This window comes from Octopus sinensis, linkage group LG6, assembly GCF_006345805.1.
Source record: "Octopus sinensis linkage group LG6, ASM634580v1, whole genome shotgun sequence".
Lineage (NCBI taxonomy): Eukaryota > Metazoa > Mollusca > Cephalopoda > Octopoda > Octopodidae > Octopus > Octopus sinensis.
In genome coordinates this window covers 67,660,325-67,668,137 of record NC_043002.1, presented here as the reverse complement: position 1 = coordinate 67,668,137, position 7,813 = coordinate 67,660,325, and positions in this window count along the sequence as shown.

The window sequence follows — 7,813 nt, the reverse complement described above, 5'->3', positions numbered from 1 at the left end:
TAGCCTTAGGCCAATTAGTCTTATGAAAGGATTTGGTAAGTGGAAACTGAAGGAAGTCCATCATGTGTGTGTGTGTGAGTGTGTTTATGTCTTTATGTCTGTTTGTCCTCACCACTTGACAATCAGTGTTGGTATATATACCTCCCTGTAACTTGGCAGTTCAGCAAAAGAAACTGATAGAATAAGTACCAGGCTTAAAAAAATTGTGTTCAGTGGTCTGTGTGTTCAACTAAAATTTTTCAAGGCAGTGCCCTAGCATGGCCGCAATCCAATGACTGAAACAAGTAAAAGATAAAAGATATATTATATGTTAATACATACATACACACACACACACACACACACACACACACACACACATATATAATGAAGATATTGACCAAACTGTCACAGCTGGAATACTATTCTGGGTTTTTTTAATTTTTGTGGATCATTGAAATGTAAGTAAAATTTCAAGAAAGGAAAAAGAAACTTGTATTATTATTATTATTATTATTATTATTATTATTATTACCTCCGCCTTAGTGAAGGTGGCAGTATTGTTTTCAGTTGTGTTTGTTTATTTGTTTGTCCATGGACAAGATATTTCAAGAACCACTTGATGGATTTGGACGAAACATTCAGGGATGTTTGGCCTTGTGATTAGCATAAGCTGATTAGATTTTGGGAATCGATCCGGTACTAGACAAGGATTGTGGATTATTTTTCCTGTGTTTTTACTTAATTTTTAAAAGCAGTTGGGTTCATTTTTTAGTATTCTCATTTGTGAGAGAAGTTGAGTTTATTTCAGATATTCTCATTTTAAAAATCATCTCTGACTAATCATTGAGAGGATGTTGGTGTTGCCTTGGTGGAGGTTTACGCTCTCTGAGTGCACTTATTATTATTATTATTATTATTATTGTTATTATTATTATCATTATCATTATTATTGAGGTGTTGAACTAGCAGAATCATTAGCACACCAGGCGAAATGCTTAGCAGTATTTCGTCTGCTGCTACGTTCTGAGTTCAAATTCCGCCAAGATCGACTTTGCCTTTCATCCTTTTGGGGTCAATAAAATGAGTACCAGTTGAGCACTGGGGTCAATGTAATCGACTATCTCCCTCCCACCAAAAAGTTTCAGGCCTCATGCCTACAGTAGAAAGGATTATTATTGTTGTTGTTGTTAAGGTTGCGAGCTGGCAGAATTGTTAGCGTGCCAGTCAAAATGCTTTGTGGTATTTTGTCTGCTGCTATGTTTTGAGTTCAAATCCTGCTGAAGCTGACTTTGCCTTTCATCCTTCCAGAGTTGATAATTTAAGTACCAGTTGAGTACTGGGGTTGATGTAATCGACTGCCCCAACCTCCCCCAAATTTCAGTGAATTCCTGCCATATCATCTGGTGCACCTCCATGTTTCTGTGTGTGGCAGTTGTGTTATTTTTGTGGGGATTAAAGGATCATAGACCCCTCCACCCCACCCTGCTGTTGCTTTACTGCACCAGTTTGTTTTGTTACAGGTTTTATTTTATGCTTTTTTTATTATATTAATGTGTATTCTGTTGTGTGTAGTGCATGTAATGTGAATTGTGTTATTTGACTGGGCCTTAATTTTGTGTAGTATATGTTGCCTAAGTTATTTTGCACCAATCTGACCGTGGCCGATGCCAACCTCACCTGGCACCAGTGCAGGTGGTACGTAAAAAGCACCCACTACACTCACAGAGTGGTTGGTGTTAGGAAGGGCATCCAGATGTAGAAACATTGCCAGATAAGACCGGAGCCTGTTGCAGCCTTCTGGCTTCCCAGATCCCCGGTCGAACCGTCCAACCCATGCTAGCATGGAGAACGGACGTTAAACGATGATGATGATGATGATGTATATGAAGATTTTTCTACATTATTTACATTTGATGGATATTTGTCCTCATCTTGTTTGTTGTTAACACAACGTTTTGGCTGATATACCCTCAACACTTCATCCAGTGTCTTGGGGAAATTTCAAACCTGGGTTCTCATTCCTGAGGTATTTTCCATGTTGTTGTTGTTGCTGCTGCTGCTGCTGTTCTTCTCCTCCTCCTCCTCCTCCTCCTTCTTCTTATTTTTTATTAATATTATTATTATTATTAAGACGGCAAGCTGGCAGAATTGTTAGGAAACCGACTAAAATGTTTAGCGGCATTTCATCCATCTCAACGTTGCGAGTTCAATTTCTGCTGAGGTCGACTTTGCCTCTCATCCTTTCAGAGTCGATAAATTAAACACCAGTATAGTACTTGGGTTGATGTAATCAACTAGTCCCTTCTCCCCAAATTTCAGACCTTGTGCCTTTAGCAGAAAGGATTATTATTATTATTATTATTATTATTATTATTATTATTATGATGATGACAGTGAATTAACAGAACCATTTGGATGCTGGACAAAATGCTTAGCGGCATTTCATCTCTCTTTCTGTTCTTACTTCAAATTCTGCCAAGATCAACTTTGCTTTTCATCCTTCCGGGGTCAATAAAATTATATGCCAGTCAGGCACCAGAGCCGATGTAATTAGCTAGCACCCTCTTCCCTAACATTTTAGGCCTTGTGCCTATAGTAGAAAGGATTATTATTATTGTTGCTTGGGAGATAAAGCACAAAGTTGTAGATTAATTAACTGAATGAGAATCACGATAATTTTCCATTAATTTTATAATTTTTAAATAGACACAGTTATTTCTTACCTCTTAAAATTTTTCATATATTTCAATAACTGCCTTCAAAAGGAGATATAAGAAATGACATTTCAGCTGTGACAATACAGTCAATAATAAATTTTATTTATGTACATAATATATGTAATAATATGTAATGATTTTTAATATATGTAAAATATATGCCATATGCTGGATTTAAACGAAATCTTTCCTTCTACTTAGCTTATTTATGCTTTAATTTTTTTGAAAAATTTGTTCAGATTTTTGTTTTAAGCTTTATAGATTGATTCTATAAAATAATAATGATGATGATGATAATAATAATAATATGATGGGCTACAGCAAATATTCTGCTCAATACCACAGATTTGCTTGTCAGTTGTTTGACCATAACCAGTTGACCATGCCCCTTAGTGGCTGATGATATGTGCATCTTTGATCCCAAGCAGAAGTAGTGGGGAAGCATCATAGCCATGTGTTAAAGGAATTCTTACAAAGTTTGGATAATTCACCTTTGGAAACATGGGTGGTTCGTTCAACATCCTTAAACAATCCTTCCTTATTCAGGGACCTTTTGAGCAGGATGGGCTACTTGACGAGAAGAAAATTCTAACTGGGCCCCCACCTGCAAGGTCATGCGCTGTTTATCTTGGTATGAAATCACCATGTCGCGCACATATGGTTGTGATGCATGTGCCTGGTGTACCCTTATCAGATGGGTAGTCATGATGGGTATACTGGGTTTCGTATATTTTACCCCAGTGTCACTTTGATGGCATGCACTGCTCTCTTAATAATAATAATAATAGTAATAACAACAACAACAACAATTCTTTCTCCTATTGGCACAAAGACTGAAATTTTGTTGGGTGGAAGCTAGTCAATTACATCACAACAATCCAATGCTCTACTGGTATTTATTTCACTGACCTTGGAAGAATGAAAGGCAAATTTGACCATAGTGGAATTTGAACTCAGAACATAAACATCATCATCATCATCATCATTTAGCGTCCGTTTTCCATGCTAGCATGGGTTGGACGGTTTAACTGGGGTCTGTGAAGCCGGAAGGCTTCATCAGGCCCAGTCAGATTTGGCAGTGTTTCTACGGCTGGATGCCCTTCCTAACGCCAACCACTCCGCGAGTGTAGTGGGTGCTTTTTACGTGCCACCTGCACAGGTGCCAGACAGAGCTGGCACAACGGCCACGAACGGATGGTGCTTTTACGTGTCACCGGCATGGGGCCAGCCGAGGCTGGCAACGAACACGAGCGGATGGTACTTTTACGTGCCACCGACACGGGGCCAGACAGAGCTGGCAAACGGCCACGAACGGATGGTGCTTTTACGTGTCACCGGCACGGGGCCAGCCGAGGCTGGCAACGAACACGAACGGATGGTGCTTTTACGTGCCACCGACACAGGGCCAGACAGAGCTGGCAAACGGCCACGAACGGACGGTGCTTTTACGTGTCACCAGCACGGGGGCCAGCCGAGGCTGGCAACGAACACGAGCGGATGGTGCTTTTACGTGTCACCGGCACGTACATAAAAAAATGAAAGAGCTGTAGTTCTTTTCAAAACATTAACTGCATGCTGATTGTAAGAAGTTAATATGACATTAGTTAAAAAAAAAACGAGACCAATGAAGAAAAGGAAAGCTTTACAAATTTGTGGTTGTTTGATAGGATCTGCTGAGAATGAAAGGAATTTAGAGATAAACTTGAAAGGAATTCAGAGATTAAGCAAAGTAAAGGGACGACCAAATTTCAAGGCAGAGAACATGAATGAAAACTCATAAGCAATTCAGGCACATCATTTAGAAGAAGTATAATGGTAACTGCATGTAGATATAGTGTAAAAATAAACAACAAAAACTGTATATAGTCCAAAGTGATTACAGACTGAAATCAGACAATTAGTTGTCATTAATGGTAGAATCTTATTGTCATCATCATCATCATCATCATCATCACCACCATCATTATTTAGTGTTATTGACTGATGGCTCTGCAGTAAGAAGTTTGTTTTCCAAACAGGGTTCCTGGTTCAGTCCCACTGCATGACACCTTTGGCAAGTATTTTCCACTGTACCCCCAGGCCAACCAAATCTTTTGAGTGAACCTGGTTCAAAGAAAGTGTGTGTGTGTGTAACTGTCTCCTTACTTTTAAATTGCATGATAGCAAAAAAAATATCACCAACATACTAGTAGTGTTCTTCATTACCAAACCTCCATGAAGACATGTCTGGGCATCAGGAAAATATTACCTTAAGTGGAAACAGCTGAGGAGGGCATCCAGCTGCTAAAAACATGTCTCAACAAATTCTATCTGACCCATATGGGCATGGAAAAGTGGAAGTTAAAAAATGGTGATGATGATAATAATAATAATAATAATTATTATTATTATTATTATTATTATTATTATGATGATGATGATGATGATGATGGTGGTGGTGGTGGTGGTGGTGGTGGTGGTGATGATGGTGATGGTAATGATGATGGTGATGATGATGGTAATGATGATGACGATGGTGATGGTGATGATGATGATGGGGGTGGTGATGATGATGATGGTGATGATGATGATGGTGATGATAAGAGAAGTGCCATCACCTGGACATGGTGATTTTGGGATAAGCAACCACAAATGTCAGTAAATATGCAGACACTCACACATTCACACTTGATGGGCTTCTTTTCAGTTTCTTGTTCACTAAATCCACTCACATGGCCTTGGTTTACCAAAGATGACATGCAGCAAGACTGAATGTGAAGCTACATGGTCAGGAGTGTTTTATATTATTTTTAATCAAAGGAAATTTGTTTTGTTAGTCATAGAAATGCTATTAAGATAATTATAACTTGATCTAATGAACGATTACTCAAATGTTTGTTGCTCTGAATAGTTAGTTAATTGCCATTGTTCTGATGATAAGCTATAAACTCATGTTGTACAGTTAATTTGATATTGAGGAATTTGACAATCCTTTAATTTTGCCTTCATCATGATCTGCATGATTATTTTATATTTAGAGTCAATGTTCTTGACTTCAAGGACCTTCTTATAAAGATGATGATGATGATGTTTTCTTTATTAACCACTAAGTGCTCTCAAACACATTAGGAGCTGTACAGGGCAATACAATGTGGGGTTGCATAAAAGGCATATAAAAAAACTAACAATACAAAGTTATAGCAATGGCTTACCACACAGGCGTAGCTGTGTGGTAAGAAGCTTGCTTCCCAGCCACATGGTTCTGGGTTCAGCCCCACCGTATGGTAACTTGGGCAAGTGACTTCTGTTATAGCCTCAGGCTGACCAAAGCCTTGTGAGTGGATTTGGTAGACAGAAACTGAAAAAAGCCCATCATATCTATATATATTTGTGTGTCCGTGTTTGTCCCCTCACTATCGCTTGACAACCAATGTTGGTGTGTTTATGTCCCCGTAACTTAGCAGTTTGTCAAAAGACCCCGATAGAATAAGTACTACGCTTACAAAGAACAAGTCCTGGGCTTGATTTGTTTGACTAAAGGCGGTTCTCCAACATGGCTGCCGTCAAATGACTGAAACTAGTAAAACAATAAAAGAAAAACTAATTCCCCAAAAGAGGGAGACTTCTTAGGGCTGCTCATGGAGACCCCACAAAAACCACAGCCGCTCTGACCACTAAGGGCAAGTGCCCTCTTCACATTGTCCTTCAATTTATAGGTGCATGCTAAGAGTAGGCTCATTTACTTGGACCATTCTTGCAGCATTCACCTACCTTTTAACAAAGTTGCTGGGAAGAAGCAATTCCCTCTCCACCCTCACTTTACCTTTTCAAGTGAAGCTCAAAAAAGTTGATTAGGGCTTGGCCAAAGAAAAGTATCTGTCTTCAGCCCTATAAATAGTCTCACCTTTGTTTTGTCAAAACTATTAAGGTAATTTTTATTGTGTCTGGGGAAGAGTCATTCTCTTTTAGTGCCTTATTAAACACACTCACTTGTGAGTGTGTTAAATAATAAGGCAGTAAATGACAATGACTCTCCCTAGAGACAGTAAAATATGTTTCAACATACAAATTCACACAAAGAACCTTGCAAACCAAATACATAAATGAAATATTACGGTGTACTTATGTGCATTGTACACCAACCAGAAAACATTCTTGTACGTTTACTTAGTTTTATTCCCATCACTACTTCAGCCAGTACAGTTATATGTTTCGCTAATGAGATCATAATGTAACTGAAAGCCTAACCCTAACCCTAACCTGTGCTAGTGGTACGTAAAATGCACCATTCAAACATAGCTGATGCCAGTACTCTGACTGGCCCTTGTGCTGGTGGCACATAAAATGCACTATTCAAGCGTGGTTGATGCCAGTACCGCCTGACTAGCTCTTGTGCCAATGGCACGTAAAAAGCACTCACTACACTCTCAGAGTGGTTGGTGTTAGGAAGGGCATCTAGCTGTAGAAACTTTGCCAGATAAGATTGGAGCCTGGTGCAGCCTTCTGGCTTCCCAGGCCCTAGTCGAGCTGTCCAATCCATGCCAGCATGGAGAGCGGATGTTAAACAATGACAATGATGATGATGAATCATTTCAGTATTTGCATTATGTGATTGATGCCACTTACTTTTCTTCATATTTCAGCCAAAAAAAAAAAAAGTTTTGCTCTTAGTTCAATTGACTCATAACACGAGAGTGGCATCAACTATTCTCACAAAATACTTTAAATTTATTCTTTATTTTTATTCTTCTACTTGTTTCAGTTATTTGACTGCAGACATGCTGGAGCACAGCTTTTTAGTCAAACAAACTGATGCCAGGACATATTATTTGTAAGCCTAGTACTTATACTATTGGTCTCTTTTTGCTAGACCGCTTAGTTACAGGGATGTAAACAGACCAGCATCGGTTGTCAAGTGATGTGAGGGGACAAACACAGACACAGAAATACACATACACACACATATATATGATGTGCTTCTTTCAGTTTCTGTCTACGAAATCCACTCACAAGGCTTTAATCAGCCCAAGACTATAGTAGAAGACACTTGCCCAAGGTACCACGCAGTGGGACTGAACCCAGAACCATGTGGCTGGTAAGCAAGCTACTTACCACACAGCCACTCCTGTGCCTGT